The sequence below is a fragment of the Eretmochelys imbricata genome, chromosome 15 (assembly GCF_965152235.1).
Source record: "Eretmochelys imbricata isolate rEreImb1 chromosome 15, rEreImb1.hap1, whole genome shotgun sequence".
NCBI classification, from domain to species: domain Eukaryota; kingdom Metazoa; phylum Chordata; order Testudines; family Cheloniidae; genus Eretmochelys; species Eretmochelys imbricata.
The window spans coordinates 18099765-18118399 of record NC_135586.1 but is presented as its reverse complement, the minus strand read 5'-3'; the positions used below and the strand labels follow the sequence as shown (position 1 = coordinate 18118399).

The following is an 18635-nucleotide window of genomic DNA, read 5'->3' as shown; positions in this document are numbered from 1 at the left end:
AGTGGGTGTGGTACAAAGGAAATAAATCATTATGTTTGGGAAGAGCAGTCTGCGTGCAGTAGGTCAAATATCCACCCCATGAACCTTGCTTTGTCTTCTATAATTCATATATCCAGAACATCCACCACACACTATGCTTTTTAAAGCATAGTGTGATATTCCCCATATCATGTCTGTGTGTCAGAATATAGAAGGCTTTCCCACTTGAACTTGCTGGTCACATAATCCTTAAAGGTTTTGGGCCTTCTTTCTTTGGTCAGTTTGCTTTTGAGTTGGATTGCCATAGGAAATGCAGCAGGCATCATACGAAAAGGAAGAGTTTATTACAGAGATGAGTAGCCTATTGGAAGCAAAAGACCATTCAACCTATGGACAGTTTTCTAAAGTTAGGAGTCTGGGGAGTGGATCTGAGTATATACTAACAGCAGAGAGACTAGAAGAAAGGAGAGTCGTAGAGTCTTTTCCCGCTAGAGTAAGTGGGCCCTGGGAATTAAACTGTCCTCTCAGTTTAGAGGAATTCCCTCCTGCACTGGATTGTGGTGTGTTGGGGAATTGACAGTTATTGTGAAGAAACTTGGTTTTCCACTGCCTGTATTGTTCCTGTTCTGTACGTTAAAAAGATAACTTCACTTTCCAGTTGAGTCAGTCTGGAGTATTCATGGGCATTAAAATGTTCTTGAAGACGGCAATAAGATTGAGAGGACAGCCTGTAATGTGAGGCAAGATGAGAAAATTCAAGGTTAGACATCAAAAAACTAAAACACTGGACTCCAGAGATGCGCAGAGTGGTATTTCAATCTGTGACGGATGGAAAAGAGACTGAGCTCCACATCCTCCAGCATTACACTCGCATACACCCATTCAGGAGGCTATGTCAATCAGCACACCCCATCTGTGTGGCAGTCTGGGGGCAGATTAGGATATGGTCAGCTTCGTCTGCTTTAACTCCCGGAGGGAAGGCAGCATTTGATTTCCCAGGAAGATTAATGAGACACTTCAGAGCCTCCAAATCTGGCTTCTTCCAAATGAGGGCATTTGTGCTTATGTCTGTTCTAGAGACATGAGCGGAGCGGCATTTAGAGAGAAGTAAGCGACTCTCCCTCCCTTGATTCCCTTTGGGCCAGGAGTTCTGAAGTGCTCTGTCAGAAGTTCTCTCTTACTTCCCACCCTTGGTGTCCCAGTTCCTGGTGGTGTAGTCTCCTCCCTCAACTCTTGCTGGGAAGAAGCAGTGATGGCGACAGCAATGTACCTGTCAAAAGATGGACCGAGATAGATACCCCATTGCTGAAAAAAGGCGCAAAGGAGCAGATGTAAAACCACAAGCAGCAATCAAAATATACACCATGTTTAAAAATAAATCAATGGTTCTTGAAGAAGGAGACAAGGCCCTGCCAGGCTGTCACATGTTAAACAGTAGCAGTGGAAGGTGCAGGTGATACTTTCAGGTGAGCAAAACCCTTAGAAGCTGGAATTATGCTTCGTTCAGCATCATGACAAAGGAGGAATTGTCATCGGTGTCATGTGATGCTTAATATAAGAGAGGAGAGAGCTCAAATGCAGGAAAGGTCTGAGAGGGCTTCTTGCCTCTCCCATCTCCACCCTCCCCCGAAAAATAGGCACCAAATAAATCTTTGTGTCCATCTCCTTGGAAATGTATTAGAAGTAAAACTGGCAGGAACATATTGCCTCCCCAGCTACCACTTGCAGTATAACACCAATTTGCAATGTGTTCCTTTCTAATCTCTCTCATTTTTACTCTTCTGTAGTGCCTCTCATCTTAGTATCTCCAAATACTAAATCATTTGACCCTCACAACACCCCTGTGAAGCAGATATTATTTTTATCCATTTTACAGATGGATAAACTGAGGCATGGGGAAGTGGGGGACTGGGGTTTTCAAAGGAGTTGAAAAGAACTCAGTGCCCAAGGAAATTTAGAAGGATTTCAGCGCCTCACTCCCTTTGGGCTCCTTTGAAAATCCCAGTTGTTGTGATTTGCCCCAACTGTCACACAGTAAGTCAACAGCAAAGTCAGAAAGAGTATTAATTCTTTTGCACTCTGAGTGTGTATGTAGCTTTACAAAGAGCTAGCACATGACCCCTGCAATAAAGAATTTGCAAGCAAGGTTGAAACAATATGCACGAGGGATGTAGACAAACACTGGAGGCGGAGTACTGGTAGGATGACAAGACAGTTGCTAAGGTCATCAGTGCAGGCACTATAAGGCGTCATCTGAATTTTTCTTCACTTTCCTTCTGCCTTTCTTTGTGTAGTCTGGCATATGCACATACAGACACTTTCAGCTGCTAAGAGGAGGGTTAGAGTCTTTAGGCCTCATGAAAGAAGTTTGATTTAAGGAGACACTTGAAGGAAGAGAGGATGAAGGTCTGGTGGATAGAGGCCAGTAAGGGGTTTCATGCTTTGGATGCTGTGCAGGAGGAGGCCAAGCTAATTTATCTACTTAGGGTTTTATGCCTCAGTTCATTACCATGGCAACTGAGCAAATGGAGATGAGAAGGCAGTAAAAGGGATTGGTTGTTAGACTTGCTGGATGGGGTGGGGGGAAATAGGGGATGTGGAGAGTGAAAAGGTATATACTAAGTATAGTTGAGGTCAGGGGTTCTCAAACTTCATTGCACCACGACCCCCTTCTGACAACAAAAATTACTACACGACCCCAGAAGGGGGGACCGAAGCCTGAGCCTGCCCGAGCCCCGTCACACCGGGCAGGGGACCAAAACCCAAGGGCTTCATCCCTGGGCAGGGGGCCTATAGCCTGAGCCCCACCACCCAGAGCCCTGGGCAGTGGAGCTTGGGTTTGGGCCTCGGGCGGTGGGACTTGGGCTTTGGCTTTGGCCCTGGGCCCCAGCCAGTCCTGGAGACTCCTTTAAAACAGGGTTCCAACCCACAGTTTTGAGAACCGCTGGTTTAGGTCCTTGAAGGCAAGGATGAGACACTTAAATTTGATGAGGAAGGAATTGGAAGAGGGCAAGAATAAAATTCAGGAGGCCTGCTTCTGCCACAGGGAGAAAATCCCTTCCACGTCTGGTTTGGAAATAAGCCACCAACGTAGCAGTAACAGTAGCTTCCAGACTTGTGTGTCTGCTCCTTTGGCTGGTTCTTACCAGAAACTGTCAAATGGAGCAAAATGGAGCTGTCTGGTTTGGAACCATCTTAGCTAGAGTCAGCTCCCTGAAGACAGTTAATAACTCACCTCACACCAACCCTCCTCTTTCTCCCTTCACACCCCAAGAACTGGGCAGCAAGGCTGTACAAGAATTTGGGGCCTTCTAGGATAAGCTAGCAGCCATGGAACTGGCCTGTACCATGTGGTGGCTGAGGTGATCTGCTAAAGCTATTGCCATTTTGCGAGGCATCCACAGTTCAAAGCATAATCCTGTTTAGACACTGGGTTGACTTTCCCTTTTTTAATGCTTTAAACAGGGTTATGTGTTTAGCAGTTATTTGTTTAAGCGTTCTCCATGGTATTTGAAAAGCCTCTTTAAAGAGAACTCCCGGTGTTGGGGTTTTTTTTTTGTTTTGTTTTTTAAAGAAAAAGGAGAGAAAGTGATGCAAAGAGTGGCAGACTAGCACATTCCCTCTGAGTTGGCACGCAGATAAGCGTGGGTATCATTTCAGAGACACTGCGCTATACACAGACCTGCCAGGGCTCCCTCACACCTGGTATTAAATCAGCAGAAAGCCTTCCACCTTCTGTTGCTGGGAGTTATGCTCTTTAGAGCTGAGTTCGACAGTTGTTATTGCAATTTTGTGGTGCTCTTTTGATTTACAGCTGTTTTTACGACCATGGAGACAGCCACAAATCGAGGAAATCTCATAAAACAGAGAGTAAACGTCTCCTTCACAGCCCAGGCAGCGTTTTGGCATCCGTGCTTATTCCATAGAGCAGGATGTGTAAACAATATTGTGTCCCCTGAGTGGCTGATATCAGTACAGTTAAGTGGTAACAGCTTGAAAAATGCATTTCTCGTATATTAGCGGTAAAACTCAAAACGGGCCCCTAGGCTAAAGTAAATTGGTGACATTTTGCAGCAGAAGGGGAAAAAAAAAATAAGGGCAGGAGTTGGAAATGCGGAGCCCCAGCTTTGAAAGCAATGGGATTGGAGCCAACATTGGATTTATCTGCATTATTACAGTACAAAAATAAATCGATCCACCAAACTTGTTGCAAAGCATGCCTAATTGGAGAAGACAGATTATATATGTCCGCTTTAAAGAGGAGAAAAAAGTCATCTGCTTTTCCCCCCCCCCCCCAATCCTACCCAAAAGATGAAGTCAGGAAATTCCACATTTAATCGAATTGTCATGGGCAGTAGCTTCCCAGTTCCTGTTATTTAGCACATTGAGAAGTGCACAGTGCCTGTGTCCTCCTTCCTTGCACCCCTACACACATTGTACCTCACTCAGTTGTGCATTGTGACTGTAACTCCAAAGAGACAGCCTTCCAAGCTGCTACACTGTGAAACCCAGTATGACACTGATAACACACTTCCAATTATAAAAATGTTTACCACTAATGCAGCGCTTTTTGTCTCCAGAAAGGCTCACAAACATTAATGAATCCTCCTGATGATCCAGAGAAGTAGCTAAATATTTAATTCAAATTGCAGATAGAAAGACTGTGGCAGAGATCGTACATGATTTGCTCAAGGACATGGAGTAGTCAAAGTCAAATCCTGAACTAGAACTCAGGAGTTCCAGACTCCCTGTCTATTCAGATCACTGTGTCATGTCTCTGTCCTGACCTTGTTGAGGAGGGTGATTTCTCTAATTCAGGCACATAGTCTGTGCACCTTCCCATTTCCCTACACAGTTTTGATATGTAGGGAGATACTGTACATTCTCTGGCCTTTTCTCTTTTTCAGGAGTTTCTAATCTTTTCGGTCTTTTCTAGTAGGATTTTAATCCCAGTTCTGTCCCTGTTATATCCAAGTGCCTCTAGTGGCCAGGATATATGTGTGTTTGAACTGCAGTGTTGTAGCCATGTTGGTCCCAGGATATTCGCGAGACAAGGTGAGTAAGGTAATATCTTTTATTGGACCAACTTCTGTTGGTGAAAGAGACTGCAGCATTTAGAACAAAAGCTTTCTAAAGGGTAGAGACCGAGTAACATACAAGCAAGTGAAATGTCTGTTGCTTATTGACCTGCATGGTAGATAATAAGATTATATAGGTATCATATAAGTACCTGAGAGAGAGACTGGTTCTGCTATTTCACCATGTTTCAAGATTAAAACATACGTGTTGTTTACATATTGAATAGTTTCTGCTGTATTCACGTGTAGAGCCAATGTTATCTGATTGGTGTGACTGGAGGTAGCAGTTGTTGTGTGACTTGTTAGTTTAATTACCCAAGGGTCTATTGAATACCAAGCACGGTGATCCAGCATCGCTGAAATCCATTGTCTTTTCAGCTTGTGGAGCAGTACTATCAGAGATCCTTACACACCCGGCTTCTTATGGCAGAGAGAGCTCTAGAGCAGAGAAGCTGGCTTCTTTTTCCTGTGCTGCTAATCACAACCCACTCTTCTCTTCCCACTCCCAGTTAGCATAGTGCATTACATATAAGCCTTGATTCCTACAGTAATCAGTAGCAAGATAAGCAGGCTGGTTCAGCAGAGGGTCTGCGTATGGGTTCAAGAGGATGAGAAGATAGCTGCTCATGCTCTTTATTTTGTTATATATATTTCACTGCAATATACAGTCCTCGTTTCCTTTTTGTTTTGCTTCATCCTGTATTGTTTGGAAATAACTAGCTTTGAGGTTCAAAATGGCTGTGGGACTTAATGCATCCTGACCTTACAGATCCTCAGAACAAGAAGAAGGGGGTTGCTCATCAAAATTATCCTATTGGTGTTAAATCTGCAGGAGTCTGCTGTGCTGAAAGAAATTTCTCATCCAGAAATTATTTGGGTTTTGGTTTTTGTTGGTTGGTTTGTTTAATAAAAAAGACCCAGGAAAATCAGCGTTTCCACTTCTCACGATTTTATCATGACTCATGATATTGTTTTTTTGTTTTTCTTAAAGATACAACTTCTGGAGTCATGTTACTGCATGAGAATCTCAACTCACTTTTTTTTTTAAATGCAAGTTCCTAGCCCTCATGGTTATGGAGAAAAGCTTGAAAATGTACTCCCTAAAGGCTCAAAACTCTGAGGAAAATAAAGGGAAATTGAGTGCAACATTTTATTTTTAAAATCTCATGGTTTTTAAACCAATCTCATGATTTGTGGGATCCTGATTGGGGATTTTAGAGTGTTGGCATTGTTCTCAGACAGGCATGGAGATGGGGGCTACTGAAGGCGCTATCAGTAACTTTGATGTAAAGAAAGAAAAGACATGTAGCCACTGGCCACTTAGAATATCAGATCTGCCACTGCTCCCAGCCCTCTGCCAGGACACAGTAGATGAAATGCTCAGAATGGGTAGGGCTGGCACTACTCTAGTATGATTTATGGTGTCATAGTATGCCCATTGTAATAAGAACCTCTCCTACACACTCTGTTGGCGGGATAGGGAACTTTCCAATAAACCTCTTAACTAGGAATGTTTAGAAGTTGCTGAAATGAAAAGAAGGAAAAATTACATATGCAGCGAAAGCTACAGTGACTCTCTCACTGCAGGTCCAGGTTGCAGCTGCTGTCAGCAATTCCAAGAGTGAGAAAGGAACATGGCGGGCATTCATCCCAGCCCTCCGGTTACCCCTTTATAAAGATGTACCCTTTGCGCTTGGCAAGGGGGCTTAGCGTATGCCCGAACATAGCTTCCAGCATGGTTCCAAGAATGCATTGCGTATATGTTAAGTACTGATGAAGTGCTGTATTCCCTTCACCCTGAACAAAATGGGCAGGTATGGAAATGGGCAAACTCCAAGGGGAAAGGAGTTTTATCTCGTTAGCCACGAATCTTGCAGTGTGGGATTTCAGCATCCTGTTGAGTCATCCATGTTTGAAAAGTGAGCCACTGGATTTTAATTATAGGGACGGGTCTGAATATTGTCACTGGTCTTTTATCTCTTGAGTGGGCCAAACCAAAAACTGAATCTGAACACTACACATTTGAGGGAAAGTTCAGCTATGGGCCTGAGCTTGGCAACTCAGGATCTCTGCTCAGTGATGAAACACCTTGTGTATCAAAGGGAAAATGCGACGTCACATCACCCTCTTAAGAGTTAGTGTTCTTCACCCCTGGAGGATTGTCTGAGACATGCTTACAGTTGTCTAGAAACCCACCCAGCCTGCCTCAACATCGGGTGAACTTTTTGTGACCAAACTGAATGATTTTCTATACACAAGTGGAGCCTCTCTCCTCCGCCCACCTTTCAATGCCCCTTCCTTCCTTTGGTTTGAACAGCTGTGAAAGGAGTGGACCCCAGAAAGAACGGTGCTTTTGTGCAGCACAGTTATGTGTTTAACATAATAAATGTTTATTGTCCTCTGGAGCAAAGGAGCAATAGGCTAAATTATAGCCTGGGGAGAGAAAGCTAGAATCATGAGGTAGAGGCTGTTAATTATCTTTTTTTAGCTGTCATAATGTACTGGTGTTCCCCTCTAGCCCACCCCCTCCCCCTAATCCATTGCCTCCATCATCACTATCTCTAAAATATCTGCTTCCCTTACTATTGCATCTTCCTTCTCTTCCTCCTCCTGCTCTTTCATTTGTAAGGCATCTCTGGTCTCCAGAGAGATTTGTGACTTCTCTCCCAGCAGCCGCTTAAGGTGATAAAGGCCCTCAGGCTGCCTCTCTCTGATTAATCAGCCCTTGTGCAGCCTCGATAGGGTGTTAATTTGTAAACTCGGTGGACAGGCAGCCGTGATAAGCCTCAACAGCTGCTGTACGTCTGCCATGGGGGATGGGCAGATAAGGCTACAGCCCTGGGATACAGCCAAGAAATATTTTGGAGCAATGAATTAGAAACAATGAAAAGAGCCTTCTGCAAAGAAGCTCCTTTTGGGATGGTGCAGATAATATAGCAGATTTCAATAGTAGTGAATAAGAGCCTTTTCCCTTATAAATTCCATGACCTCCTAACCCAGAATAAGCCAGATAACAATCAGATTTCACAAATGTAAAAGACAATGGAACTTTTGCCAGAAGTATTTGCGTCCAAATTATGAACATGTCATACACCATGATACTGGCTAGTAGAACTACACAAACCCTTACATGCATCGCACAAATTCCGTTCAACCAATTTTTACTGCAGTTAGCCTGATTCTTTAAATGGGGATTTGACACTAACTCCGTATGAGACTGTTTAGCAGGAAATGTAACTTGCACAAAATGGCTGGATGCAAAGGGAATGCAAAATATCTCAGGGGGCCCCAGTAGGTAAAGGTGTATTCCTAAAATATAGATAATGCATGTGTGAGTGCACATATATAAAATGCCAGACTATATATGTCTCCAGCCTCCACACAAACCATGTGAAGATAACTTTTCCTCTGACTTCAAAAGCCAGAAAATTCAGAATCATGAGGTATTGCAGCGATCTCTGAAGGAGCTAGGCATGATCTTCAATTCCATGTAGGATAACTAGGAAAGTTGAAGTGAGTCAAGGACAAAATGAGAAGCATTTACTTTGCTTATGCGGCAAGGGTGATTACAGTCAAACATTCCCATTGATTTAACATACATTAATTTTATTTTTTATTTAATCAAGGATATATCCCTAAAAATTGAGGGGAGGAATATTTTTTTGAATTTGTATCAGCTCCTTAGTTCAGCTGAATCCCAATAACTCTTCCATTGTTGACTTCATTGATAATACTCCTGTTATCTGAGAACAGATGACAATATGCGACAGATCACAGAAGCTGTTCCTTCCTTGCCTGCCAATGCAGATTGTTACTTGGAGCCTTTTTGTATTGCAGCCGTTCTCAGACCGTAACCTTTATATGAAATCAGATGTCTTGCAAAATCCTCTTGGCCTCCAGAATGTGATTTGCAGCCGTTTGTGTTGCTGCAGGTTCCAGGCGGGATTTGGGTGACCCATAATTGGTTAAAAGAGAAAATAAAATTAAGGTTGCCCTTGCAATGATGGCAGGTGGTACAGAAATGAATTGCTTGGCAGTGTAGATCTGGCTCTTCCTCTCCCTCCTCCTCCCACCCGTTTTTCCCTAGGTTGCCAAGTCCTGTCTGGCAGGCCATTACAATGATAAATGCAGGTAGCTGGCAAGGACCACAGTTAGGAGTTTATTCTAGTGAGCCAAGCCTTGCTTGGCATTCCCCATCGGTGCCAGCATTTGCATTCTTACTCAGTTTAATGGAAACCAGGACATGAGGTGTGAATTTATGTCTGCATCCGTCCAGAAGAGCTGGGATAATGAAATGCCAATTCAGCCCTGGGAGCAGCAGAGTAATTTGGTGGGTACCTAACAACAGTCTGCCACCTGTCATTTGCAAGACTTGCCCTGCCCTCCCCACATCACTCCTCTCTGTGATGCAGCCTTTGAATTATAAGACGTTTTAGGTAATTCTACAGAGAGCACTTTCCATTCCTTTGATTTAACACAAATAAAATCTGTGTCCCGGCCAAATGATAGCTTGGCTGGATAGTTGCAAGCTGTAATGACAATAATACAAACTAGTGTAGTAGTGTGTTATTACAGTGTTCCCAACCTTTCCTAATCATAGACAAGTTTCGTCCTACGTTTTGTAACGAAAGCTGAAACAGTAGCCAACTCTATGGCTATGTATCAGCATCGAGGGGGTCATGCAATAAAATTTAGACTGCAAATACAGGCTGAATATCAGAAAAACCTTCCTGACAGTGAGCTCTTGTCATGGAGTATAGTAGCCCTTCAGGAGAAGGTGTGAAAGCTCCATAATTTGAGATGTTTCAAAGTCGGTTGGGCAAAACCCTGGAACAATGCACCATAAGGAATAGTTCTGTACTAGCTGTGGGGCGGATTAGCTGATCTTAAGATAGTGAGTCTTTCCCATCACTAATCTACAGGGAGAGGAGACAACCTGGTCAAATGAGATGTCCAGAAGACTCTCCACTCTTTATAATTCATAGACAAATATTGTCCAGAGACAAAGCTGGTGCTCTTAGCCACTGGGAGGGAATTAAGAAGATAGCCTAAGGAAGAGTCGAGTGTAATCTTGCCATTTATCACAATTTAAAATAATTTCCTACTAGAAAGAGTTGGAAGAGAAAAGAAAGCAGTTTCTGTTTCACCTCCGGAACTTCTGGCTTTTCCGCTGATTATCGACATGTCTTTGGTGTGGAAGATCTGAAAGACACAGTGGCTGGGCACTTGATAAAGAAAATACCAGTGCCAATTAGGAAAGGAAAAGAGGAGCGTAAAACTGTGATGAGCCCCAGCAGCACTTTTAGAGGTAGTCTTGGTGAGAAGGGCACTGAGATGAGAGAGAATATTACCCCATAGTGCAATTTCATTTAAAGTAACTAAGGACATGCAGGCTAAAATGTAAAGTGAAGCTTCTTGGCTGTGTTTAACAAGGACAGCTGGAAATGCTTCTCTCTGCTCAGTGTCTCTGAGAACAGCTTAGGGGGCCTTCCACAGCTGTAGGACCAGTCTTGTCGAGGCCCCATGAACTTTCTGACCTTTTTAAAAAATGCATTTATTTATTTACTTATATTGTCCAGAGACAAAGCTAGCGCTGTGGCGCGAGGGTGGGGAGGAGGAGGAGTTTGGCCTTTTCCTCTGGGAGGCAGCAATTGCTGAGAGGAAGCTGAATCACAAAGCATGGCTAATAGAGGGAATAGGAAAGGGAAACAGCGGGCTGTAGATGCTCTCTAGGGGTGGGTTTGTGGGGGAGATGACAGAAGGGGGCAGGGAGGAAAGAGGAGTTAGCAGGCCTCTGCCCTGAGGCTCTGATAACAGACATGCTTGTAGGTCAGGCATTGTGCTGCTTCCAGAGCATCATGTCAGCAAAGACTTCTCTTCCAGCGCGGAAAGGAGGGCACTTCTGTGCAACAAACCCAGAGATCTGAGTGGCATGTGTTACAGAATTACAGTTACTTTTTAATCCAAAATAATTCAACCTCCTTCAAAATGATTGTAAAGTGGTGGGGAAAGTGCTCTGGATTCAAAATGTTGTTTTGTTTTTCTATACAACACACCATTCTGTTGCCAAGAGAGTAGGGTGAAAAAATAGCCATAAATATAGGGCCTACATTAAAAATTATGGGCTTGATTCACCATTGTCCTGCAGCTTGTGCACTTGTGTATGTAAGTGCAACCTGGGTGTAAAATGTTACCATGCAATTCTGATCAGGTTGTGTTTCGCATCCACTTGGCACTGGTGTGCATGACTACACACACTGCAGTGCAGCCGTGAACTGCCCCCGTGTCCTGTGCTTTCAGGCTCCCCACAGCCTCGTGCAGCTGACTCGAGTCCCAAAACTGTGCCAACCTTGAGGATGCTGGGCCAAGGACCAAGAAGTTAAACACAAGAAAATCTGTGTTCACTGAAGTTCTGGGGCTACTGAGAAATAAAAATTTTCAAGTGGAAAAGGGGCAGAGGTGATGCCTTTTTGAATAGAAAAAAGATGTGCTATGAAGTGCCCTTTTCCATGACAGCAATATAACTGGATGCACACACTACTTATGTCAATTAACTTGACTTTGGGGCTTTGCCTGACATTTGGCAAGAACAGAATATAGTCTAAGAAGCTTCCTGTTACTAGTGAAGCCTCTGTTAAAGTGAACCTTCACCCCTAATGCCCAACACCTATCAGTTGCTCATAGAAGGGCCTTTAATGAAAGGTCAGAATTGTACCGGAAACCTTTAGGCTATTTTAAGGCAGTCACTTTATCAAGGAGTTGCCTGTTGAGTGTAGTTCATAGTGTGGATTTCTCCACCATATGTTATCAGATGACTGCAGCACAGCAAAAGTTTTTGTATTGTAAATTTAGATAGATCTGCACAATGCATTCTTTTGCCTGTATTGCCCAAATCTGGAGTTTTTTCTTGCTTAGGGGTTATCACTTATTATTAGTGAGCTTGGCATTTAAATAGATACAACCTTGGCTTGAAGGTGAGTGGCCAGATTTTCAAAAGTTCTCCTCCATTTCAGCAACTGGAGTTACACTTCCGAAAGAGCTTATTTACCATTTAGGCACCTAAAAAAGATTTTCAGAAGTGCCCCTTGCACTGTTGTTTCCCATTATTTAGGTGCCCAAGTAGACTATAAATCTATGTAAAGATAATCTAGACCATAAATTCTATGTAAAGTTCACATGGGGACAGTGTCTTCACAGTCCAAGGATGATCAAAAAGCAAAATGTAGCTGGAGTGTGTGTAGTGTATCCTGTTTCTTCTTGCTTAATCCCTCAGCACAGCTGTCTAATATTCCCTGTTGGTCAGTTAATTAGCCCTGTCCCCATCAACAATAATGCTTCCTAGACGATTTCAAGAAAAGGTCAGTCACATGCTTTGCACCTCAGATTGATTTCTCTTGTGGTGATGTGCGAAATGATCAACTTGCAGTTCTCATAGTCTTTCTAGCTGACTTTATTCTGTTTATTTTATTTGTCTTCGTAATGCATCAGAAGTTTCTGTCAGATGCTGATGCTGTTTTTGAAAGATTCAAAGTTCTAACAGCTTCTTCAAATGTTAAGGTGCCACAAGAACTCCTTTTCTTTTTGCGAATACAGACTAACACGGCTGCTACTCTGAAACCTGTTCCAATGTTACATGACTCCTCAAAATATATGCAGTGATGTCCTAGAGCATTACATTTCTTCTGTACCCTTTCCTGTGTTTGGTGCTTTCTTGTTTACTGGGTCGTTTGGGGGAACTCCAGGCTACTTTTGTATCTTCCCATGTGTATCAATTTCGATTTACTTTAGAAAACTTAGTCTGCTCCTAGCAGTGAAGGAAGGAATTTGGTATAAAGCGGGAAAAAGGGACTTCCAGAAACAACTTGCATCGAGCAAAAGCCTTAGCCACCCACATATAGGGGGGAGGGCTAGCTCAGTGGTTTCAGCATTGGCCTGCTAAACCCAGGGTTGTGAGTTCAATCCTTGAGGGGGCCATTTAGGGATCTGGGGCAAAAATGGGGGATTGGTCCTGCTTTGAGCAGGGGGTTGGACTAGATGACCTCCTGAGGTCCCTTCTAACCCTGATATTATATATGGTGAAATTCTCCACTGAGCAAGCCATATAGCAGCTGCAGCGGCTCAGAAGAGGTGGGTAAAATCAGAGGAAAGAGAGCAAGGGAAGAATGAAAAGCAGTCAGAGACATCCTAGTAATTGGTGAAACTCCCAAGTCTTGCAGGTCTGCCCTGAAGGCTTCTTGGAACATATCCATCCCTTTTAGTTTGGAAGCTTCCCAAGAAGAGGCTTTTTTGGTGAGATTTCCAGCACTGGTTGGTTTCAGCTGGGTGAGTTTTGTTGTGAGAAGAGCCTTTCTTGAGATTGGATCCTAGCTGCAACAGAAGGTGTCCACACAAGAGATCCACTTCCTGGACACTATGGTGCTAATAAGCGATGGTCACATAAACACCACCCTATACCGGAAACCTACTGACCGCTATTCCTACCTACATGCCTCCAGCTTTCATCCAGACCACACCACACGATCCATTGTCTACAGCCAACCTCTACGATACAACCGCATTTGCTCCAACCCCTCAGACAGAGACAAACACCTACAAGATCTCTATCAAGCATTCTTATAACTACAATACCCACCTGCTGAAGTGAAAAAACAGATTGACAGAGCCAGAAGAGTACCCTGAAGTCACCAACTACAGGACAGGCCCAACAAAGAAAATAACAGAACGCCACTAGCCATCGCCTTCAGCCCCCAACTAAAACCTCTCCAACGCATCATCAAGGATCTACAACCTATCCTGAAGGTCGACCCATCACTCTCACAAATCTTGGGAGACAGGCCAGTCCTTGCCTACAGACAGCCCCCCAACCTGAAGCAAATACTCACCAGCAACCACAAACCACACAACAGAACCACTAACCCAGGAACCTATCCCTGCAACAAAGCCCGTTGCCAACTGTGTCCACATATGTATTCAGGGGACACCATCGCAGGGCCTAATCACATCGGCCACACTATCAGAGGCTCATTCGCCTGCACATCTACCAATGTGATATATGCCATCATGTGCCAGCAATGCCCCTCTGCCATGTACACTGGCCAAATTGGACAGTCTCTATGTAAAAGAATAAATGGACACAAATCAGATGTCAAGAATTATAACATTCAAAAACCAGTTGAACACTTCAGTCTCTTTGGTCACTCGATTACAGACCTAAAAGTTGCAATTCTTCAACAAAAAACCTTCAAAAACAGACTCCAACGAGAGACTGCTGAATTGGAATAAATTTGCAAACTGGATACAATTTACTTAGGCTTGAATAGAGACTGGGAGTGGATGGGTCATTACACAAAGTAAAACTATTTCCCCATGTTTATTCCCCACCCCCCACCGCTCCTCAGACGTTCTTGTCAACTGCTGGAAATGGTCTACCTTGATTATCACTACAAAAGGTTCCCCCCTCACCCCCCTCCCCCGCTCTCCTGCTGGTAATAGCTCACCTTAAGTGATCACTCTTGTTACAGTGTGTATGGTAACACCCATTGTTTCATGTTCTCTATGTATAGAAATCTCCCCACTGTATTTTCCACTGAGTGCATCCGATGATCTGATGAAGTGAGCTGTAGCTCACGAAAGCTTATGCTCAAATAAATTGGTTAGTCTCTAAGGTGCCACAAGTACTCCTTTTCTTTTGCGAATACAGACTAACACAGCTGCTACTCTGAAAGAAGGTGTGCAGCCTTTCCAAAAATGAAAATTAAGCTACATTTTACAACCTCCTTTCTTCTCTCCCCCAAAGGGAAATGGGTCTGAGTGTGGGGCAAAGGTTTGGTTCTTACATATACAGAACCAGTCCACCTGGCCCTTGTCACCATACAGTTTTGCTCTTTTTGAATCCAAAATTTGGAGCTAGCTAGCAGAAAAGTGCCTTGTGGTCGGATGCTTGAAGCACCAGGACTGGAGCCAGCGTTCAGCAGAGCTATGTTGTCTGATGAATCAATTCTGGATTGGGAAACTGGTGTTTTCTGCTCCAGGAAGATCTATATGGCCTTTATTTTCAATGCCAAGCAAGCATTGATTCCCTGTTAACAATTTTTTAGGCTGGGGGAAAAAAATCAGTAACTACTGGGAGGCCTGACGTAGTTTTATTGTGCTGTCTTTTGTGTGATGCCGTTGTTCTTTCTTGTATATAATCCTTAAATTATTAATCTGTAAAAGGGCTACACATTTCAGATGTCCTGTGTTAGCAGGAATCAGGACAAATGAGGCACGGATTTTATTATACCTCAGTATTTGTCTTCAGGGAGAAAGGATGTGCTGCATCATTTGTGGTTTTCACCTTCCATTATTAAAGCAAAAACTGCCTTTGCTGGGGCTTCTGTTAGCAGGAGCTGAAAATGTGAGCCCCAGTGTGTTCTGTTTGCTATTAGTTTGTGTGCAGAAGGAGCAAGACAATGAGGAAACAGCATGGGTTTTCTTTTTTTTATTTCCAAGCCGGGAGGGGAGGGGGGAAAGAGTAGTTAATGTGTAGTAGTTTCAACACCATTTGAAGTTAAGCCACAGAGCTGGGTGGATACTTTTCCTCTTTAGAACTGGGAAACGTAGGACACTGGAGTGGAAGAAGGAAATAAGATCAAAACAGCAGCAGTGAATTGGCAGTTGTCAGCAACCCTGATAAATAAGTCCCGCACCCCCCCCCGCCCCCCCAAAAAAAAGTCATGGTACAAATCTGCAGGCTCCCTTAAATGGAGGCTGGAAGGATCTTAAAAAGTTTTGTGTGATTCAGCTGTGTGAACCACCTTGAAGACTCTTTACTATCCTGTGAAATTGTGTGTTTGCGCACACGCATGCTCATTTTGGGGTAAGAGAATCAGGGAAGAAGTCTGCAACACATGAAAAATGTAGAGCACTCTATCTCATCAAGAAAGAGGTCTTGCCAAAGCGACAGCTTTAATAAAACATATCTTCCTCTGGCTGCACTGTGAAAATGAAAGAGAAGAGTAGTTAAGAGAAGGACAGGCACCAAATGCACAAGAAAGACTAGAAGTGTCTTCAGTCTGTAGGCTTCAGGCTGAGAATGTCTGCCTGCATCATCCAGTGATGAAAATAAAATCTGGTAAGCAGCAAAAGACCCCAGGAGTACACAAATCATTCTGCTCTGTAACTCTGTAACTGTCCTCCCCCATTCCTGAGACTTTGCTTCAGGTGGGCAGGGAGAGGAGGAAAGGAAATCCCTTAGCTTCCGTGCTCCTAAACCAAACACACACACACACATGAATTCCTGAATGGCTTGAGCCATCCATGTAAAGGGCTCTTAACTGGCTGAATTGCTCTCAGGGGAGGAATTCCACTTTTTTTAAAAAAATCCCTTCTGAAACATATGCAAATGAATTGCTTGAAACAGCAGAAAATGTGGGAGGGCAATTGCTTTAGCATATGCTTTGGATTGCTAGATTTTTGCACACATTAGTGGGCTTGCTCAGATCCATAGGTTTTTGTGTCTGTTTTCTTTAAAGGGAGAGTAATGGAATTGAATGATATATTCGGATTCTGTCTCATTTCTACCTTCCCCAACTTCCTCACTGACTTTAGAGTAATTCTGTGAATAAACTGTAGTGCAGGCATTTTCTGTTTCAGAAATGGCCCTTAAGCCAAAAGCAGTACCGATCCGGAGGCAAAGATCTCTATAAATGTATGCAAAACTTAATGTAAACACTAGGTATGAAGGTTTATGTCTATAAACTGTGGCTGTGATTCTGAAAACCCTGTTCTGTAAATGCTGACTCTTGAATGTTAAAGCTTGTTTTTCTGTGTCATTCCCTTTGTCTTAATCCCAGATCTTTAATTTGCTCTTTAACCCTGAAATTTCTTGCTTGTTTCTCTTAACTTCTGTCATTTTAAACTATATTGATGAGTTCTTTAGCTGATGATTTGATGTTTTCTGGCAACAGTGGGAGTCTGTGTCATCCCTCTTTGCTGAATTATGTGGAAAGGTGCCATCCTTATGGTTGGAGCAGGGACTTGAGCTTCAAGATTCCTGGCTCTGGTGCTGACTTGCTGTCTGTGACTTTGTGCAAGTCAGTGGCTTCTTTTTGCCAGTTTCCCTATCTGTAAAGTGGGGTAATATTATTTACCCACCTCCAGTGAGCATTATGTTGCCTAAAGTTTATGAAGCGCTTTTAGGCCAAATCTTGTATGTATGTAAGTTGTTGGTTTTAGGAGCCGTGTCTGAGCTGCAATATTCAGCCCAAATTTCAAACATCCTCGTGTGTAGACCCAGGGTTTTGATTCAGATGCATTCCTGTTTTCTGTCAGATGGTGGTGGACATTGTTTGACAATATCTGGAAGAAAGTCTTCCTCATGGATAATAAATTCAGAGCTGGCTCTAAACTATTTTATACACTGCTGCCATTGCAGCATTACTGTGTAGCAGGAAATAACTAGCCAAAGTCAAGGAGTAAATTCTGCCCTCCGCTTCACCCGTGCAGCAAAGATGATACAAGTGTAATTCAAGGCAGAATTTGGACCATTATCTTGGATCAATTTGATAGAAGGTATGCAATGACCATACACACCAAGACTGAAGAGGCAGGCTCAACTCAGAATATCCATACTTATTTTGTGAGTTGATGTCTCAACCTCAGCATTGTTTCATGTTGTGTTCCCTCTCTGTTTTTTATAGCTTTCAATATGATCGCTGCAGATTGTGACTTTGTGCTCCTTAGAAATAATACTGGTAGAGATGACTCTTTCTTCTTTCTTATTATATCTGCTGCAGATCTTGGTGTATTTTTACTGTCTCTTTCTAAATCACTGTCTAAAATATGTAGCAGTGCAATACAAATCATCGCTCACTTATCATGCAAACCTCCCAGGGCACCTTAGAATAAAATCAGTAAAATAAAAAAGAAAATCAACCTAATTCAGCCCTGAGTTGAATTAATTATTTTTTAAAGCAGTGTTGGAGTTGGGTTTTGGTTTTTTGTTTTTTTTTTTATATTTAGCTTCTCCAGTTTTGTTCTCTCTGTATCACATTTTTATTCAGTTTGATGCAAACTTGGAGAAGATATTGATAATTATCACTCTGACATTAGCAACATGTTGATAATGCCCACCTGCCCAAAAATTAGCTTGTCAGTCTCTATGGACCCTTTATTGACCAGGAAATGATCAGCTAGTGATAAACGATAAATTTGTTTATGCTGAAGTAGATGTACTTTGTTTGATAGCTGGAAAAAAAGTCATCAAATAACTAATAAAAGCTTTATTTACCATGAAGGGTTTTTTAAATGTCTGTCATTATCATCCCGGTTGCAACACAGTGACCCCGATTATCATGAAGCTGTTTACACGGTTTAGGTTAATTGGATTTCTTAACTACTTCCCAGAGCTGTAAGGAGCACAAGTACAGTATGATGGAGTTGAAATAGTATAACACAGCCCATAACCAGCTCAGTGCATAGCAGCTGTGTCTGTCATTTGGTATGATATATGTAACACCTCTATTTGTGCAGATGCATATAGCTGTAGCTTGCACTGTCACTGCACAACTACGATTTGTGTATTCAGTAAGAGAGGAG

At 42.9% G+C, this 18635-nt stretch overlaps 1 protein-coding gene across 8 annotated transcripts in view; it reads left to right on the top strand.

Moving 5' to 3' along the window:
• FBRSL1 (fibrosin like 1) overlaps positions 1 to 18635 on the top strand; it is a 740278-nt gene that overhangs the window by 649009 nt on the left and 72634 nt on the right. The window lies entirely within an intron of this gene.